Source organism: Podarcis gaigeae, assembly GCF_964106915.1.
Source record: "Podarcis gaigeae genome assembly, chromosome: 4".
In the NCBI taxonomy this organism is placed as follows: domain Eukaryota; kingdom Metazoa; phylum Chordata; class Lepidosauria; order Squamata; family Lacertidae; genus Podarcis; species Podarcis gaigeae.
This window is the reverse complement of record NC_139677.1, coordinates 95,617,968-95,636,717: the sequence shown is the minus strand read 5'-3', so window position 1 is coordinate 95,636,717 and position 18,750 is coordinate 95,617,968. Positions and strand designations below refer to the sequence as shown.

General features: G+C 47.4%; 1 protein-coding gene across 1 annotated transcript in view; it reads right to left on the bottom strand.

The window, feature by feature from the left end:
• Positions 1 to 17,819, bottom strand: part of RAB30 (RAB30, member RAS oncogene family) — a 42,491-nt gene extending 24,672 nt beyond the window's left edge. Inside the window, exon 1 of the mRNA XM_083737470.1 lies at positions 16,992 to 17,819. The gene's annotated coding sequence lies outside the window, so the exon portion shown is untranslated. The remainder of the gene's footprint in view (positions 1 to 16,991) is intronic.
• Between the last annotated feature and the right edge of the window lie 931 nt (positions 17,820 to 18,750).

Genomic DNA, 18,750 nt, shown 5'->3' with positions numbered 1-18,750 from the left:
GCAGTGTGTATGGAGGTCCTGGACTGCCCAAACGACAAGACCCCCCTCTCGACCTTGGTCCAAAGGAAAGCAGAGCAAGACGTTTGGCACCAGCTTGGCTGCAGGAGTTGCTGGAAGGAGGCGTACAAGATGCCATCCAAGCATCTTATGGACTCCACTGCATTGGTGTAGCGTTTACTCCGTAGCCTTTACTTCTACCAAAGATATCCCGCAAGGCGGTGGAGGTTTAGGGTCAGAGTTTCCCTTCTCTAAAATGGGCTCCCTTGCTAAGGGGACAAGCTGCATCTGCCCCCCATTTCCTTCTACAGCATGTGCGGAAACTGTCTTTTTAATATATATATATATATATATATATATATATATATATATATATATATATATGCAGGTTTTGGTGTCCTCGGGTGTCTTCCCGTGTAAAAGTTGGGGTGTCTAGGCGACGTTTCGACGAGGTCTCACTCGTCATCTTCAGGCTGGTGCTTTCGGCTTCTTGTTACTGGAACAGCTCTGTTCCAGTAACAAGAAGCCGAAAGCACCAGCCTGAAGATGACGAGTGAGACCTCGTCGAAACGTCGCCTAGACACCCCAACTTTTACACGGGAAGACACCCGAGGACACCAAAACCTGCATTCCTGTACCCGTGAAAATCTACGAAAGCATATATATATATATATATATATATATATATATATATTATTAGGAATTTCAACATAAGAATTTATCAGAAATACATCATCCTCCTCTTCCCCCCTCCCCAAAGAAAGAAAGGCCCACAACCCCCCCCAGACTTCCCCCAGCTCCTCTTTCTGATTTCTCAACACAGATTGTATATTATAAAAATGTATAAATCCTTGATTTATCTTTCTATATATTGCCAATAAAGAAAAAATTGTGAATGTTTATTCAAAACCTGCCAAGGAGTCCAGTTCATTTTCTTGTTTCTTTAAATACTTTGTAAAAGGTTCCCATTCTTCTTTGTAGTCACAGTTGTCCTTGTCACGTGGTTTGTGTGTCAGTTTCATGAATTCCGCATAGTCCATCAGTTTCTCTTGCCACAGTTTGCAGAAACTGTCTTAGTGACCACTGGACCCACTACTGATCTCATCTGCTCCATCCACCAAAGCCTGTCTTCACAAGCAAGGGAAGCCCCTAACTCACTAAGGGTTTGAGACCCTTTGGCTACCCACAGCTGGTTTAGCTGGGGTCTAAACCACAGAGCCTAGGGCTTGCCGATCGGAAGGTCGGCGGTTCGAATCCCTGCGATGGGGTGAGCTCCCATTGTTTGGTCCCTTCTCCTGCCAACCTAGCAGTTCAAAAGCACGCCAGTGCAAGTAGATAAATAGGCACCACTGCGGCAGGAAGGTAAATGGCGTTTCCGTGCGCTGCTCTGGTTTTGCCAGAAGCGGCTTAGTCATGCTGGCCACGACCCAGAAAAACTGTGGAGAAACGTCGGCTCCCTCGGCCAGTAAAGCAAGATGAGTGCCGCAACCCCAGAGTCGTCTGCGACTGGACTTAACGGACAGGGTTCCTTTACCTTTTTTAGAAGCTGTTCCTGGGGTACGGCCGCTGTCACACGCTGACAACTTCCAGGAGCCGCAAGAGAGAGCTGTGTGCAACATGGGGACCCGGCAAACTACCCCAGAAGGAGCACACGTGTCCCCCATCAGGGGTACTGCCCATCCCCTAACACCCCATACATGCCAGGCAAAGAGGGATAAGACCTCAATAAATGAATAAAATCTTCTTCCTAAATAGTTACACACACACACGCTTCTCTTCTTTCTCCTGAATCAGCAGGGCTGCTTGAAATTCAATAGCTACAGCCTGTCCCGGAAAGGAAAAAAAATGGGGGGGGGGGACCTTCCCCAGATGCACAGAAACATGTAAAAAACTGTCTTGTGCTTTCATGGCATGTGAAAACCCCGAGGCTGAAAAGATTGTGCTGAAATGAGGTTTCAAAGCCGTAATGGGACAATATTGCTGAATAATCAGAAGAGGCTTGCAAGAAGCCACAGTGCTAGAAGCATGTGAATGGAAAACCATTTTTTCTTTTTTTAAAAAATAAAAATAAACCCACACACCAGGCTGCAAGATCCTATTCCTTCTACTAGAAACCAGAGTTATGCTTCCCAAGCTATGCAACACATGAGGGAGAATATTTCTTTTCAGAATTTGTTGCCCCCTCCCCTTCGGAGGTACCGCTCACAACAAAGTGACCTAAAGTGACTTTACAAACACAACTGTCAACACTAATGCCAACTGCAATACAGATGAAAAATAAAACCTAAGAACCATATCTATACAAATAAAAGACGCATCCCACAGAGCCTGCACCTGCCCCAGCTAAAGCCCCCTTGAGTCTCCATCTGGGGGGAAAGCAGGATATAAATATGCTAGTAACAACCTTGGCAGTAGAAAATCAGGGGGCAAAGTTTCCCCAACAATACCTTGCCAAAAGTAATTATTATGCGCTGCACATTATTACAAACTGTATTTATGAAAAGTGTTTTAAATATTTGAATTTTATTTGAGTTATGGAGAATTGTCTCCAATCACAGGATAGCTGTTGAAATGAATCAGCAGGACGAACTCACATCTTTTTATTTCAGTGGGTCTACTTTCAGCTGAATTTACGTTTAACACAACCCTATGAACGTGCAGTGTTTATCATTCCCATTATTAGCAGAATTTATATCCTGCCTCTGCTCCCAAAGCAGCTCATGTTTTACTAAAATCACCATACTGCAAACTGCCTTTTGCAGCCTCTGGAACAATGGGAAACATATAAATTTCTTAAATAAATACAGCCCGCTACCCCCACCCCACAAAACCAAACCAAACCCTGGAGCTGGGTGCAGCTTGCTGCTTGTTAGCTTTTCTCCCACGTCCTCCCTGCTCCTCAGCCCATTTCTTGATTTCCCTCTTTGTGCTGCAAACACAATCACTCTCCGCTCCCCATCTTTCGCCTGCCGCTCGAGGGGCAGGAGACTGGCCCACCGATATATTCCACACAGAGCGGGACCACGTGACGGCTCCTGCAGCAGCTAAATTGCAACCCCAGAGAACAGAGAATCTAAGATCCGGCCAGAGAGCTGCTACTCCGGCCCCCGCCAGAACCAGGCAGCCCTGCGCACACCAGGCCTCTCCCAGCTGGCTGCCTCGCGCATCAAAATCGAGAGCTGTCAACTTCCATTGGCAGGATGGGTTTAGGGGGAGAGAAGAAATGGGCAGGGTGAGACACATGTGGAATCCCAATTATTTCTGCCACCCCCAACCCCTGGTTCCTTCTGTTCCTTCAGATCCTTGCCAGGCAAAAACTACCTACTTAACTTATTTTATATCCGCCACCACCCTCCTGAAAAGGGGTCCAGGAAGGCAAACACACAAGCACTGCCCTGGACTCCTTTGGGAGAAAGGGCACGGTATAAATTCAATTATTAAAAACCATTTAAAACAGGGGTAGGCAACCTAAGGCCCGCGGGCCGGATGCGGCCCAATCGCCTTCTCAATCCGGCCCACGGACGGTCCGGGAATCAGCGTGTTTTTACATGAGTAGAATGTGTCCTTTTATTGAAAATGTATCTCTGGGTTATTTGTGGGGCCTGCCTGGTGTTTTTACATGAGTAGAATGTGTGCTTTTATTTAAAATGCATCTCTGGGTTATTTGTGGGGCCTGCCTGGTGTTTTTACACGAGTAGAATGTTTGCTTTTATTTAAAATGCATCTCTGGGTTATTTGTGGGGCCTGCCTGGTGTTTTTACATGAATAGAATGTTTGCTTTTATTTAAAATGCATCTCTGGGTTATTTGTGGGGCATAAGAATTTGTTCATTTATTTTTTCCCCAAAATATAGTCCGGCCCACCACATGGTCTGAGGGATGGTGGACCAGCCCACAGCTGAAAAAGGTTGCTGACCCCTGGTTTAAAACATCCAAAAACAATTCCAAGGCAGCTGCAGACTGGGATAAATCTCGACCGAAAAGGCTTGTAGAAAAGAGGAAGGTCTTTAGCGGGGCACCGAAACAGCAACAGAGATGGCGCCTGGCTAATATTCAAGGGGAGCAGAATTTCGAAGGGTAGGTATCTCAACACTAAAGGTCCTCTTGGTAAGATGGTACCTGAGGGAAGCCCTCACCTGCAGGGTGCAGTGATCAATAGGATGTATGTGATGGTCTTTCAGGTATCCTGGTCCCAAACATAGGGCTTTATATGCCAAAACCAGCACTCTAAACTTAGCCTGGCAGCCAGACTTCTTCTGATTTTGAACCTACAAAGCTGTCTCAAACCGTTGGTCCATCTAGCTCTACAGTGGCTCTGCATTGATTGTAGCTGTACATGCTCTATAGAAGTGACTAGATTTTTTAATATTAAAAATCATTATACTATCATCATGCGCTTATTTAAACCTGGATCATGGTGGACAACATCTTCTTAGGTTGACCGATTTCTGACTCTGCCCCCAGGCATTACCAACTGGGGTTTAAGCATTTATATCAGTGCAATGCCGTTATTTGGCTAATTAAAAGGTCACTAAATCATGTGCCCTTCTGAAAGAAATCAGCCCTGAGTGCTCACTGGAAGGACAGATCGTGAAGCTGAGGCTCCAGTACTTTGGCCACCTCATGAGAAGAGAAGACTCCCTGGAGAAGACCCTGATGTTGGGAAAGATGGAGGGCACAAGGAGAAGGGGACGACAGAGGACGAGATGGTGGGACAGTGTTCTCGAAGCTACCAGCATGAGTCTGACCAAACTGCGGGAGGCAGTGGAGGACAGAGGTGCCTGGCGTGTTCTGGTCCATGAGGTCACGAAGAATCGGACATGACTAACCGACTAAACAACAAAACAACAATAACAGTAACACTATGGTGTGTTGTTGTTGTTTAGCCGTGTCCGACTCTTCGTGAACCAACTAAACAACAACAACCGGCCATAGTATCACTCCCTGAATTAGGAAAATCCACAGTAGGGCAAACCAAAATGTCATCCTACTGTGGCTTTTTCTTTTTTCGAGGGACCAGCTTCTTAAATTAGAAGCATTTACATAGCTGACTCAAGACATGTTGCTGAGATGAAGAACCAGATGTCTACACAATGCCTCCACCCCCATGCAAAATCCTGAAAAACCTGACTGTTGACTCTAAGGCCACATATGTACCACACATTTAAAATGCTCTCATTATCAGTCATGGTTTAACAACCCACCGTTCCTCCCAAGGAACTCTGGGAATTGTAGCTCTGTGAGGGAAATTGGTGCCTCCTAACAACTCTCAGCAGGGATGCAGGTGGCGCTGTGGGTTAAACCACAGAGCATAGGACTTGCCAATCAGGTCGGCGGTTCAAATCCCCGTAGCGGGGAGAGTTCCTGTTGCTCATCCCAGCTCCTGCCAACCTAGCGGTTCGAAAGCATGTCAAGTGCAAGTAGATAAATAGGGACAGCTCAGACACGACTAAACGTGTCAGACACGACTAAACGACTAAACAACAACAAAATCATGTGCAAGCTTTCGAGTTCTCCAGAACTCTTCACCAAGAAAAGAGGGGGGAGGACAGATATCTATTGCGCTGTTATGCAAATATGACATATACCAGCTAGTCTGGTATTAGGCATACAAGCACTAATAAACTTATCTTCCCCTGCTTTCCCCCCTTTGTTTACTGTCTAGCCTGACGAAGACATAGCTATCAACCTTCCCTTTTTTTGTGGGAAATTCGCTTATTCCAGTGCCGTTTCCCCCTGCTTCCTGCTGCTATCCCGGATTGTTAGATAACCCGTAGACTTTCCCCAGGACAGGTGAGGCTGCTGATCCATTATTTGCAAGGCTGCTGATCCCTTACTTTCAAATCTGAACGTTGACAGCTATGCGAAGAGTTCTGGAGAACTCAAAAGTTTGCACATAATTTTGTGAATGTTCAGCTGGTCAAAGTACTGCAATAATATGGCCATTTTTCTTTTGGGCCAATCAGGCTTCCTTTGCTTTTTTAACTGGGGTTTCCACATCACAAGCTGCCCCTGGCCCAGCCAATGGGGATGGTAAGAGTTGTTAATGACTCAAGGCAAACGGTTCTATCAGGAGAGGGAAGTTTCTTAATGACATCCATTTAGATGGACACTTATCAGATGGCTGGTTCATTAGGAAGTGGATTGGGTCTGATGGGTGCGAGACGGCTCCCTGGGGGCATGTCTGCTATTTCCTGGCCTGTAAGTAATAGGCAAGTTCATGTACCATAACTTGGAGCCAGTTTTCACTGACAGATAGCGGATGTACCAAAGACAAAAAGTAAACAAAACCAGGTCTTCCATTTGATAAGGTGCCCAGCTGCAGCTCTGCTGTATGTAACAGAGGTGAAGTTAGGCCTCCTGGTTCTTGCTGCCAAAAAAAAACTGTTTCACAGGGCACTCAAGCAATTCATGACAAGGAACCACAACCTTTAAAGGGTGACCTCCCTCACCTGTTCTGTTTGAAAAAGCACATCGGGGGGGGGGGGGCAACCATGTACAAACAGCACAGCCTTACTCAACAGATTTGCTCTGCTGAAGCGTGGTCGCAATTGCTGACTGCAAGCAGCACAAAAAGTTTGGGTTCTTTAAAAAGATTATTTATTTAAAAAGAAGCAGCAGCAGCAGGGAGGCCACAGGAACAGCATGGCGGAAGGAGAAGAAAATGAATTCAATCTCAAATGCCACCAGGAGGACCCAATACATGGATTTCCCTGTTGCAGACTTAACTGCAATGGTGGACCGACTGTGATTATCAGTTAAAAGCAGTTGGCTAGTTCAGATGACAACCATGAGCTAGGTTAAGAACTTTGGGAACTTAAAAAAGAAAGGTCACTTGATAGCAGGACAGTCCGCATATATATTGGCCTATTCCAGCCTCTTTTTCTTAATGGTGACTGCTCCTGCTCAGAATGTACAGGAAAAAGGTTTTTGGTCCCTGAAATTCATTCTGATTGTGCAGGTAAAATATAACTGATAGAATTCTACAGGATGTGGTATTAGTGTGTTAAAATAATCAAGATCCAGTGATCCCCAGGCATGCAGGGATGGTGCCCGGGCATCATCACTTGGCTGCAAGGGGTCGATAGCCAGGGTGCAAAATGCACTTGGCGCATGGCTAATTTCAAACACTGTCTAATTTCAAACACTGGCATCAGTGAGCCCTAGGACACCAAACAGCACACCATTTCACAAACTACAGTTCCTGAGACACTCTGGGTACTGTGTCTCGTTCTAGATGCCACATTTTTAGGAGGAGAGTGACAAACTGGAGTGTGTTCAAAGGAGGGATACCAGAATGGTAAGGGGTCTGCAAACCAAGTCCTGCAAAGCACAGCTGAAAGAGTACATTTAGCATGGAGAAGAGAAGATTCAGGAGAGGCGAGATAGCTACCTCCAAATACCTAAAAGGATTCCACGTAGAAGAGGAGGCAGATTTGCACTGTTGCTCCAGGGGGTAGGAGTGGAACAAATGGGTGTAAATTTCAGGGAACCACCTCTTCCATTCTAACCTTGCAAAATCTCCACTTCTTCCTCTTGCTTACCATCCTTGCCCTTTCTGTTTCCAGAGCATGTCAATCTGTTAGCGATGCCAGTGCACAAGAGGAGGTCTCTTTGCAAGGTAAGGAAGAGGCACAACTGCAAGGGGGCTGGCAGGCCATCCCAAACACCTTGATGGGCCTGATCTGGCCCATGGGTTGGAGGTTCCCTACCCCTGACCCACAGGATGGGAGAACTACCAGAAAGACTCTTCCTATTTTGAATGACCAGGGATAGCTCAGTTGGTTAATAACCCCAAGCTTGTTAGGGAGAAATGATGTCTAAACAAACTGTTAAGGCAAAAAGCTCAGCTATCAGAACTGCAGGTGTTGCTACAAATAAAACTAAAGTGTTCGGTTCGTGTCAACACAGTTGCGCCACTAAGTGAACAGCTTATTTACTGCAGGATGAAATTTCATGAAGTGTTGAGAAGGATGAGAGGAAAAAATGAACTCGGCCTTTCCTAAACTAATGCAAAAAATATGGCGCTCTGCAAGTACTTTGTCCTTTGTTCTCTGCTTCAAATGATTTCCCAAGGCACTGAACACAACTAATCATAAAGTTCATCATATTTAAAGGCCCCTTGAAAGAAGCAGTGGTTAACCACTGCACCAAGATTTTACATGCATGCCCCACACTAAGGGCTCCGCTCGCTGGCCCCACCTACCCCTTTGCCCAACCAACGCCCCCCCCCCATACACATCTCACACACACACACACACACACACACACACCATTTCTCTCCTATCTGAGGCAAATTCCATCAGTGACTCACAAACTTGCTACATCCAATTACAGTGCTTCACTTGGTAGTGCCTTTAAACACAGTTCACCAAGGGCAATCAGCTCAAACGGTGTCTGCCGCGTAGGAGCAAAACTGTTGGCATCTTCAGCCAACGCTGGTGCTGACCTCTAAAGCCCCAAGTCCTTTCAGGACATGTGTGGGGAAGCTTTGGTCCTCCAGATGTTGCTGGACTCTCATCATCCCAAGCCATCGGCTATGCTTGCAGGGGCTGAGGGGAACTGTAGCTCAACAACCTCTGGAGATGAAATGTTTAGGCAGGTATATCAAGGACAGATCGCACACATTTTCAACTACCCAGGCCTGGAAGTCAATACAGCCCTTACGACTAGCAATAGGATTTGAAGCAGGTTGTGTATGGACTGCATTTTGGCATTCCTTACAGCAAGTTCTTGAAGACTACTTATCTCCTCTTGAAAACATGACTGTGCTCAGACTTCCCTGATCCCCTGGATTCTGTGCCTCTGCGTTTCCAGTATTCTCCTGCCGTTTTTAATGATTTTATGCTATTTCTAGTTTATATGTACACTGCTTAGAGTCTTTCCCTCCTAGCATTAAGCAGACCAAATGTTTTCTCAGACAAGTGAATAAATAGGGGTGGGACTATCCTGCTCAGGTCCTCACCAGACAGCCTACGGCCTTCCCTAACCTAGCTGAGCCATAAATACTCCCAGGTCACGGCTGCGGGGTTGCCTGTGCCAATGGCCTATTTTAAGCCATGCCTGTCTGGCTGACCATCTCCGTGCAGCTGCCTCCTGCTCACTTCAGGACACTGCAGCGTAGACCCCAAACCATGAATGTTCTGCATGAACCTCAGGCCAATGCCAGCCCCGTCACCCCAAAATCCAGCAGCTACTCGTGTTAGTTCCTGCTGCTGAAGCCTACATCCCAGTGCTGGCAGTGAGTGACAAAATTAGACCTTACACATAGCTTAACTTTCCCGTTGTGCCACTTGAACAAAACAGGCAATCCGCAACCCCTGTTTCAGTTAAAATGACATAGGATTGTCAACAAGGTACAGTTACTGCAAAGGGATCGTTTCGCCATTTAAATCATTGCACTAAAAGGAGGCAGCACAACAAAGAAGACTCCTTATCCACCAAGAAAGGCCACCGCAGAATCCTCCAGGGTGCTGCTAATTCCCACATTTATTTCCAACCTGCTTGTCTGTTAATTTGCTTACAGTGTGAGTAGTTGATGTGTTAGTCAGGTACAGAAGCCTACAGGGCTAGAATCTCTGGCTTCACATGCAGGGGCTTATATCAGCCTGGATAGCTTAGTTGGTAAGAGCATGGTGCTGATAACGCCAAACTTGCAAGTTCAATCCCTGTATGGGACAACTGCATTGCAGGGGGTTGGACTAGATGATCTGTCCCAACTCTGATTCTATGATATAGATCAACATACAACTTCTATCCCACCCAACAATCATCTCAAAAGATGAAGCAAGCCTGAGAACTGACAGGGAACAGACGTAGTTCAGCAGTAGAACATCTACACTGCATGCAGAAAGGCCCCAGATTCTGTCCCCGGCATCTCCAGGAACAAGCTGGAAGAGATCCTTGCCTGAAACTCTGGAGATCTGCTGACAGTTAGTGCTGTAAAGGTAAAGGTAAAGGAACCCCTGGCCATTAGGTCCAGTCGTGGCCAACTCTGGGGTTGCGGTGCTCATCTCACTTTATTGGTCGAGGGAGCCGGCGTACAGCTTCCAGGTCATGTGGCCTGCATGACTAAGCCACTTCTGGAGAACCAGAGCAGCGCACGAAAACACTGTTTACCTTCCCGCTGGAGCGGTACCTATTTATCTACTTGCACGTTACGTGCTTTTGAACTGCTAGGTTGACAGGAGCAGGGACTGAGCAACGGGAGCTCACCCCGTCATGGGGATTCGAACCGCCGACCTTCTAATCGGGAAGTCCTAGGCTCTGTGGTTTAACCCACAGCGCCACCCGCGTCCCACAGTTAGTGCTGTAGACGATACTAATCTAGATGGACCAGTGGTCTGATTGCTACCTACGTTCCACCAATCCAGCAGGCAGCTGTATGGGAAAGGGGCTTCCCCGGTCTAAACCTAGGTGGCCCAACATTTCCATGTCACAAACATTCTAGTTTCACTGAAAGTGAATTCAGTCCTGGATCTCCTGGCTGCTTTTTAATCAGGGCTAGCCATCTTATTTTGCACATAAGATGGTAAGAACTGATTTTTTAAAAAACCAACCTTTTATTCCCCAGTCTCAAGACCAAAAATCAATATGCTAGTGCTGTGCAGGAAAGAAGAAAAATAACAAGTTTAGATGTCTAGGCAACTCAATGTTTGGGATATCTTTTAAACGCAAACTATAAACATATTTGCTCTATGACTTGCATGTATTTTTTGCTGGCTATAATTACATACCCTCCAACATTTATTTGATGAACATAAGGATGTCCTATTTCATAATAATAATACTCATACCCTGTCCATCTGACTTGGTTGCCCCAGCCAATCTGGGCGGCTTCCAACATGTATAAAACCAAAATAAAACATTAAACATTAAAAAACTTTCCTATACAGATGTCTTCTAAAGGTTGTATGTATAATTACTTATCTCCTTGGCTTGGTGATTGTCTAACACCATACCCTCCAATATTTCTTTAGACAAAAATAGGGACGTTCTAAGGAAAAGTGGGACCTTTTGGAATCAAATCAGAAACTGGAACAGCTTCTGTAAATCCGGGACTGTCCTGGGGAAATAGGGACACTTGGAGGGTCTGTAGTTATAGCCCTCTCTACTTTTAGGAAGTGCAAAGGCTCTCACTCCACCCCACCTCACCCATCCTTTATAACATATTTTTGCTCAAACGCTTTAAAGCAGACATAGGCAAACTCGGCCCTCCAGATGTTTTGGGACTACAACTCCCATCATCCCTAGCTAACAGGACCAGTGGTCAGGGATGGTGGGAGTTGTAGTCCTAAAACATCTGGAGGGCCGAGTTTGCCTATGCCTGCTTTAAAGGTCCTCCAAAAGTAGCAAATACTGCCATACTAATTATTTAGTGGTAGAAAATAAAAGACTAATAGGCCGTTCCACAAATAATTGAATCAGGCTATCTGTGTCTGGTCTTTGAGATGTCAGGGTGGGCATGCTAGTTAGAATCCCAGTGGGTCAGCTCAAGTGACTTCTGAAGCAGCTTGAAAAGGGTCCATTCTGCAAATCGGCTGTCCACTTCAAATCACTGAGACGGCCCTAAGATAAAGGAGATCACCAGCAATCCCATGTCTCTGACCGAGCTCTATGAGCTTGCAATAAACAGCAGGCCCAGATGGAGAAGAACATCTGCAACCCAAAGTGCCATTCAATGGGGCCCAAATGAGAATCCAGAAGTATCTCCACGGCAGCTGCACTTGCAAAAGCTTATTTCCGCACAGGCTCTTCTTCTCTACAGAATCTAAGTGGGTGGATTTTCCACTCGGAATAAAGCACTACCTACAGCAACCCAGTGCTTTGCTTAACTTTGCAGTCCAGTCCAATGGCTGTTTGGAACAAACAGGCATTGGACTAGACTGCAAAGCTCAGGAAAGTGCTACAGTGGCTGGGTGACAATTAAAATTAGGTTTGCATGCTTATACTTGGGGTAAATCACATTGAACTTGGTGGGGCCAAAAGTGATTTGCCCCAATTAAGTGTGCACAGAACTGAAACTATGAAGAGTTGTTGTTATTGTTTATAATTTGTTCTTTGGATTATGGCATTGTTACCCCACCCATCCCAAACCTTAGGAACAATGGATAGTAGGGCATTTAAAAATAAAAATAAAAACAGCAACAACAATGAACAAGCCCACAGTAACACAAATGACTTTAACGACTATATGAACAACATATGCTCCAAAAGTGCTGTTTGGATTTGAGACTCCAACACGCCCTTTTTCCTAAAGTCCTTGCATAGTTTTCTCATAGCTCACATATCACCAGTTCACCAAGGAAGCCCCCAGCACAAACTTATCAGGCTGAACTTTCAAAGCTCGTCCTTCTGGGCCAAGGCAAACTGCTCCTAGAAAAACCTCTGCTTTTATAGCCAGTGCAGGAAACTGCATATTTCTTTACCCCCAACTTGCCAAGAAAAAGGGGTGGGGGTGGAGAAGATGAGGAGGGTAAAATAAAAGAAGCAATTCCAGGCACAAAAGAAATAAAGAAATCTATGGCAAGCAGAAGGGACCTGGGCTGTCGCTGCATTGTTGCTTTCCTTTGGCAACAATAAGAAAGGAAGGAAAAGAGATCAGATAAAATATAAATGCAAGGCGGTTGAGCTGAGGAATGTCTATCCCTCGGGAAGGGAACGGCACTCGCAAGATTAAAGAAAATGATATCAAATAGGATGTGCTGCAATATCGGCTTTTGTGGCCATTGTGTCAGTGTTTACAAACGCGTTGATCTCAAGGAACAGGGGGTTTCATTGTTCATCCCGAACTCATGTCACGCAGGGCAATGCTATTCCAATGAAAGTTTGCCAGAGGACAAAACAGTGTCAGTTACACAAGGGAAGCACAGGAACAAATCTGTGCAGCAGCGGCGGAGGAGAGGCAGCTAGCCGGCCATATGGATTCAATTCGAGCCGTTCCCTTCCAGGGAAGGAACTCTGTACAGGAACCAACACAATGACGCCAGGCCTATAATCCACAAACCACTTAAGACAGATCACACTCACACTATCTGTCTCTGTCTCTCTCTCTCTCTCTCTCACACACACACACAAACACCAGTTTTTCTCCTCTGTATGCTTTTACAGACAAGCTGTTGAAATCAGTGGGATTTAACTTGGGATCCCACTGTTCTTCCACATAGTGCTTTCATCAACTGCATTAATTACAGGTGATGGGGGGAGGGGTCTCTTAATAAAAGCCACAAGCCCCACTGCCTGACTCTTTAGCCAGATCCCATAACACCCTCTCCAAAGGCATTGTAAACCCAGTAGCTATTGGGGTGGGGCACTGAATAGAATGCCGCTTGTCAATGAGCTTGCTTCCAACCACAGTCCAGAATACACTTAAACCACAGTACTGCAGAATTGGAAGGGACCCTGAGGGTCATCTAGTCCAACCCCCCTGCACTGCAGGAATCTTTCACCCAACGTAAGGCTCAAACCCACAACCCTGAGATTAAAAGTCTCATAATGAGCTATCCTTATCTGGAAGCAATCCTTTGGTTTATTGGGGATTTTATGCTGCCAGAGTATATGCTTGCATAATGGGACGTGGGTGGCACTGTGGGTTAATCCACAGAGCCTAGGACTTGCCGATCAGAAGGTCGGCGGTTCGAATCCCCACAACAGGGTGAGCTCCCGTTGCTAAGTCCCTGCTCCTGCCAACCTAGCAGTTCGAAAGCACACCAAAGTGCAAGTAGATAAATAGGTACCGCTCCGGCGGGAAGGTACCCGTATTTTTCGCTCTATAACACGCACCCGACCATAACACGCACGTAGTTTTTAGAGGAGGAAAATCCGTAGGCATGCCACCCGTAGGCATTTCCTCCATAACACGCACAGACATTTCCCTTTACTTTCTAGGAGGAAAAAAGTGAGTGTTATGGTGCAAAAAATACGGTAAATGGCGTTTCTGTGTACTGCTCTGGTTCACCAGAAGCGGCTTAGTGATGCTGGCCAACTGACCCAGAAACTGTACGCCAGCTCCCTCGGCCTATAAAGTGAGATGAGCGCCGCAACCCCAGAATCGGTCACGACTGGACCTAATGGTCAGCGGTCCCTTTACCTTTAAGGCTCAAACCCACAACCCTGAGATTAAAAGTCTCATGCTGAGCTATCCTTATCTGGGAGCAATCCTTTGGTTTATTTGGGATTATATGCTGCCAGAGTATATGTTTGCATAAGAAACATATACTCTGGCAACATATAATCCCCCCCAAAAAACCTATGATTGCTCCCAAATAAGTTGTGAGAGCTCAAGTTAGGATAAGGGCTCCAGAGCCAGTGTCAAGATGCAGCATCCTGGGCAGCTCCTAGCGCCCCAGCAGGATGCCTTTGCTCCCAGCTGGGCAGCTGGATGTGGGGAGCTGCCATTTTAATTTCCCACATTGCCCATGACTGATGCTGCATCAGGAGCATTGTGGGAAAATCAAAAGCAGCAGCCCAAATAGCCATGGCTGCCCACCCCTGCCAGGGAAGCACTCCAGGTGAGGAGGAAGCTAATGACACATGAGGCGTTCCACCAGAGGGCACTATGCCAAGAGCTCCCTGAAACCTGGAGCCAGTTCTGCAGAATCCCATTGCAGCCAGCGCATCTCAAATGCACTGAAGCAGGTTTGTTTGGAAATAAGCCCCTTCGGATTGCACTGGAACAACAGGTGATGGGGCTGATAGAGGTGCTACTCTCCCTGCACGCAGGCTGTAGAAAAGCCCTTCCCTAAGGAACAACTCTGTATGCAGGGAACGCAATGTTTTTAAAGCTCCTTCCCAGTGCATGGAGCATTTATCCGCCTGCGGCGCAGCATATTTCTGCCAGTGGTAGCACAGAACGTGCAGTCAGGAGTTCTTGCAAGTTAGAATAATAAACCCTCACAATCCCTATAATGCAGTGGGGCTGGGACTAAGACACTGATTTGTCATACGCTAAGCTACTGGGCTGAGCAGACCTAACTCATTCTCCCTTACCCACACACAACTTCATGTTGGGGGTGGGGGGAAGGTAACTTCCCTCTTCTAATCTCCTCCCCACACATTGGATTCTCAATCACAAGAAGAGAAAGAGCTGTCACATTTAGTTTTGCAGATTCCCACACACTCCGCAAAATTAATATTTGGGGGTGGGGGAGTGAGCAATGGTGACCCTTCAACTAAAATTCAGCCTTATCAGAAACGCAAGTATTGCAACTTGTATGGCTTTTGACAAGACTGCACTCAATTCATCAGGGTGCCCAAGCATCCGAAACACAGCTGCAAGCTATGCAAACTTGCTGAACTCAGTGATGCTTACTTCCCAAGTTGACATTCAGAGGCTCAGGCTACATAGATCCACCTTCGCAAAACTGAGGATGGTTCCTGAAAAAAATGAAGAGGACCAATAGGAAACTTTCGGACTATTTTAAGACGCCAGAACAGCCCAAGTCCTTGCTGTGTCAATGTTTGCTTTTCCCCTCTCCAATCAGGCATTTCTCCCGACATTCCCAGGGCCTTCCATCTCTCTGAGCATCTTGGCAGCATTAAGAATAGTGAGTGACTGATTCTGGTTGCCAAGAGAATAAAACTGGACCAGTACAGCCACTTCCCTGACAATTTATGGCTTGCATATGGTCATTTGGAATTTGTCGTTAGTGTGTGGCCAAAGTTTTTACAGAGTTGAAAACACACACGCACGCACACACACACACAGAGATTCCAAGCCTGTTAGCAACCATCATAAAGAAAAGCAAAAACAGGAGTGGGGAATGAGGTGAGGTTTTTTGGGAGGTGGGAATACTCATTGCAACATATTGGTTATGTAGCAGGATAGGATGCAGGCTTCCTCAGAAACAAGTCCCACCAAGCTGAATCAAACTTACTTCTTAGTAAGCATGCTTAGGATCTCAGCCTTCCCATACATGCATGCAAAAGTATATCTTATAGACCAATCCTTTCAAATACTCTTGGTGGAAGCAAGTCCCATTTTATTCAACACGATAAACTTCCAAGAGAGAGTAGGACTGCACCCTCCCTATAGGAAATTACAGTGTGATCCTATGCACTTTGCTCAGAAGTAAATTCCACTAAGTCCAAGGGTGCTTAGGACTGCAGCCTAAGCCCATCAAACTCAGTGGAGCTTACTTCTGAGTAAATGTACCCAGGGTGTGGGGTCCTGGAGGGCTATTATCTTTTCTCTATTTTAAACACCACTCGCCTACCCCTATGACTATTGCTTATGTCATTTTTTTAAAAAAAAAAAGACGAGAGCCATTTCCAATAAGTAAACATTTCTGACATTTAAACACACACACATTTCTATCCTCTACTGATCTTGCAAAAAAAGGAGGCAGAAAGAGTGATGGGGAAGGAGCTGACTCAAGTCTTCGAAGCTTGTATTAAATCATCTCTTTCGCACCCAGTAATTGCTCAACGTGCCAAAGACTCTCCACCGCAGCCCCCCAAAACACGAACACACCCGGCTATGTTCAGTCAATGCCACAATTAGGTGCTTCAACCGTCCCAGACACTCACACCCCAACATCTGGAAAGAGGAAGAAAGAGGACAGAGGCAGGCAGGCAGAGAAACACTGTCTGATATGCATTCAGCAAGCAAGCCCGTCTCTGTAGGGATTCCGCACATGTAACCTTTCCTTTCCCAAAAAGAAAAAGAAAAAACAGGAGGAGGAGGAGAATGGGGAAACACCGGGTTTGCAGACAACTCCAAGGCTTTGTTGCTGGGGCTCATCAATAATCTTCGGAGTTAGGAGGCGGCTCATTATCATTATCACTTTGCTTTGGGCGATGTTGCATCCAAACAGCAGGGAGGGGAGAGAAACCAGGAGACAAAGCGTGTTTCCACCCCAACCCTTCCCCACGCCGCCGCCGATGCATGCATCCACAACACGTTCCGGATTTTAGACAGACTAGCAAGCTGATAGATATGAAGAAGGGGAAATAATGCTTTAAATAAAATTAAAAAAAAAGCATCGCGCAACTCACCTGGTTTGGGACGGCTGCTCCCTGCCCTTTACAAAGAACATAAGCCAAGAGGCCAGGTTGGAAACCAAGTCACTTAATTAGACATGAGCGGGGCAAAGCTTGCGAAGCAGTTCCCTTGGGATGCAAACTGTAGAAGGTCGTGTGTGTGCGCCGCTTCCTCCCCAACCAACCAAGCCACCCACTCCCGCCCCCTTTTGCTTGGGATTCAGTCACTGGTGCTGCTGCTGCTGCTGCTCTGGTTGCTGGAAGCAGCAACAGCAGGGGGAGGGAGGAGGAGGCTGCACACCGATCTGGGTCTGGCACAATGAATTGCAGCGCAGAAGGACCGCCCCGCCCTTCAGCCGCTTTGCAATTACATCATCCTTCTGTGGCTCGGCAGGGGGCGGAGGCGGAGGGGGGCGGGGAAAAGGAAAGACAGAGCCTTCCCATTGGCCCCTCCGGGCAGGCGTCCCCTGGGTCCCTGGGAAACGTAGTCCCGGGGCGCGGTTCCGCCCCGGGCTACTATAGGCGCGTCTGGTCGTTCGCGGCACTACAACTCCCGTGAAGCCCCGCGCGGCGCGGCCTCAGAAAGGAGCTGAGGGAGAAGAGGGAGGGCCTTAAGGCTTCGGGAGCCGAGCCCGCTCGCTCCCTCAGAGCGGCCATATTGGCGGCGGTGATGACGGTGGCGGCGGCAGTGCGGTTCTCGACGGGCGCCCTGCGGAGAGGAGGAGCGGCCATAAGGAAGCCGGGTTTAAAGTGGCGGTGCGGTGGGAGAGGAGGGGGTTGGGGAAGCGAGTGGGGGGTGGAAATAAAGTGAACCGGAGCGGTTGAGGAGAGCTTTTTCAACCTGAGGTGGGGGGGGGAGAAGCGACGGTGGGCGCGAGGAGGTCAAAAGTCCTCGGGTGCGTTTGGCGATTCTCTCTCCCTCTCCCCTCCCCTTCGTGATAAGTGACGGGCGGGGGCGCGCGCTGGGGGGGGTGTTGCCGTGGGAACTCCCGACGGGAGCGCGGCTGCGCCTTCCCCGCCCCTTCATAGGTGTCCCCAGACCGCAGCGTTCCGCGCTTTGCCGCGAGTGGCGCAGAGGTTAGAGCGTTCGTTGCCGGCGTCCCCGGGAGCCCCGCGTTCGGTTCCTGGGCGCCTCTCTCGGGCCGGGTTCCCCTAATGGCAGTTTGAACACCGAAGCAATCGGTTGCTGCGGCGACAGTGCAGAGCGTAAGCCCTGAGCCAGGATTAGTGGCGCCTGCTACTTAACCTGGGCATGGATAGGAAGCTGCCCCAGACACTTGCTTAGGTCCATCTAGCTCAGTGTTGTCTGCACTGGCTGGCAGCGGGCCAGGACTGAGCTCTCAGCCTTTGAATTTAATGGGATTTTACTGTTGAGTTGAGTGGCTTTGTTTGGGGTGCGTGGATTACAGTTTCACTGAGTTTAGGGAATGACCAGGTTTTTATTTCTCTCCCTCTTCCCTAATGCAGCCTACAAACCCTCCCGCTTGCAAAACCACCACACTGCCTGGCAATCCTGCTTTTCGTAAAACTAAGAGAGCTGGTCCAGCTTGCGGCTGTAATATTACAGTGAAGTGGTAGAGCACTTACTTGCGTGCAGGGAGTCCCCAGGTTGAATCCCCGGGGGATCTGCTGCCAGTCCGTGTAGACAGTGCTGAGCTAGAAGAACCAATATTGCAGTTCAGGGTAAGGCAGCTTCCTAATCTAGACAAATTCCCCAATAAAATTGATGAAAGACAGCAGAGTTATAATAGTTTTAACTTTGGGAATTCCCCCC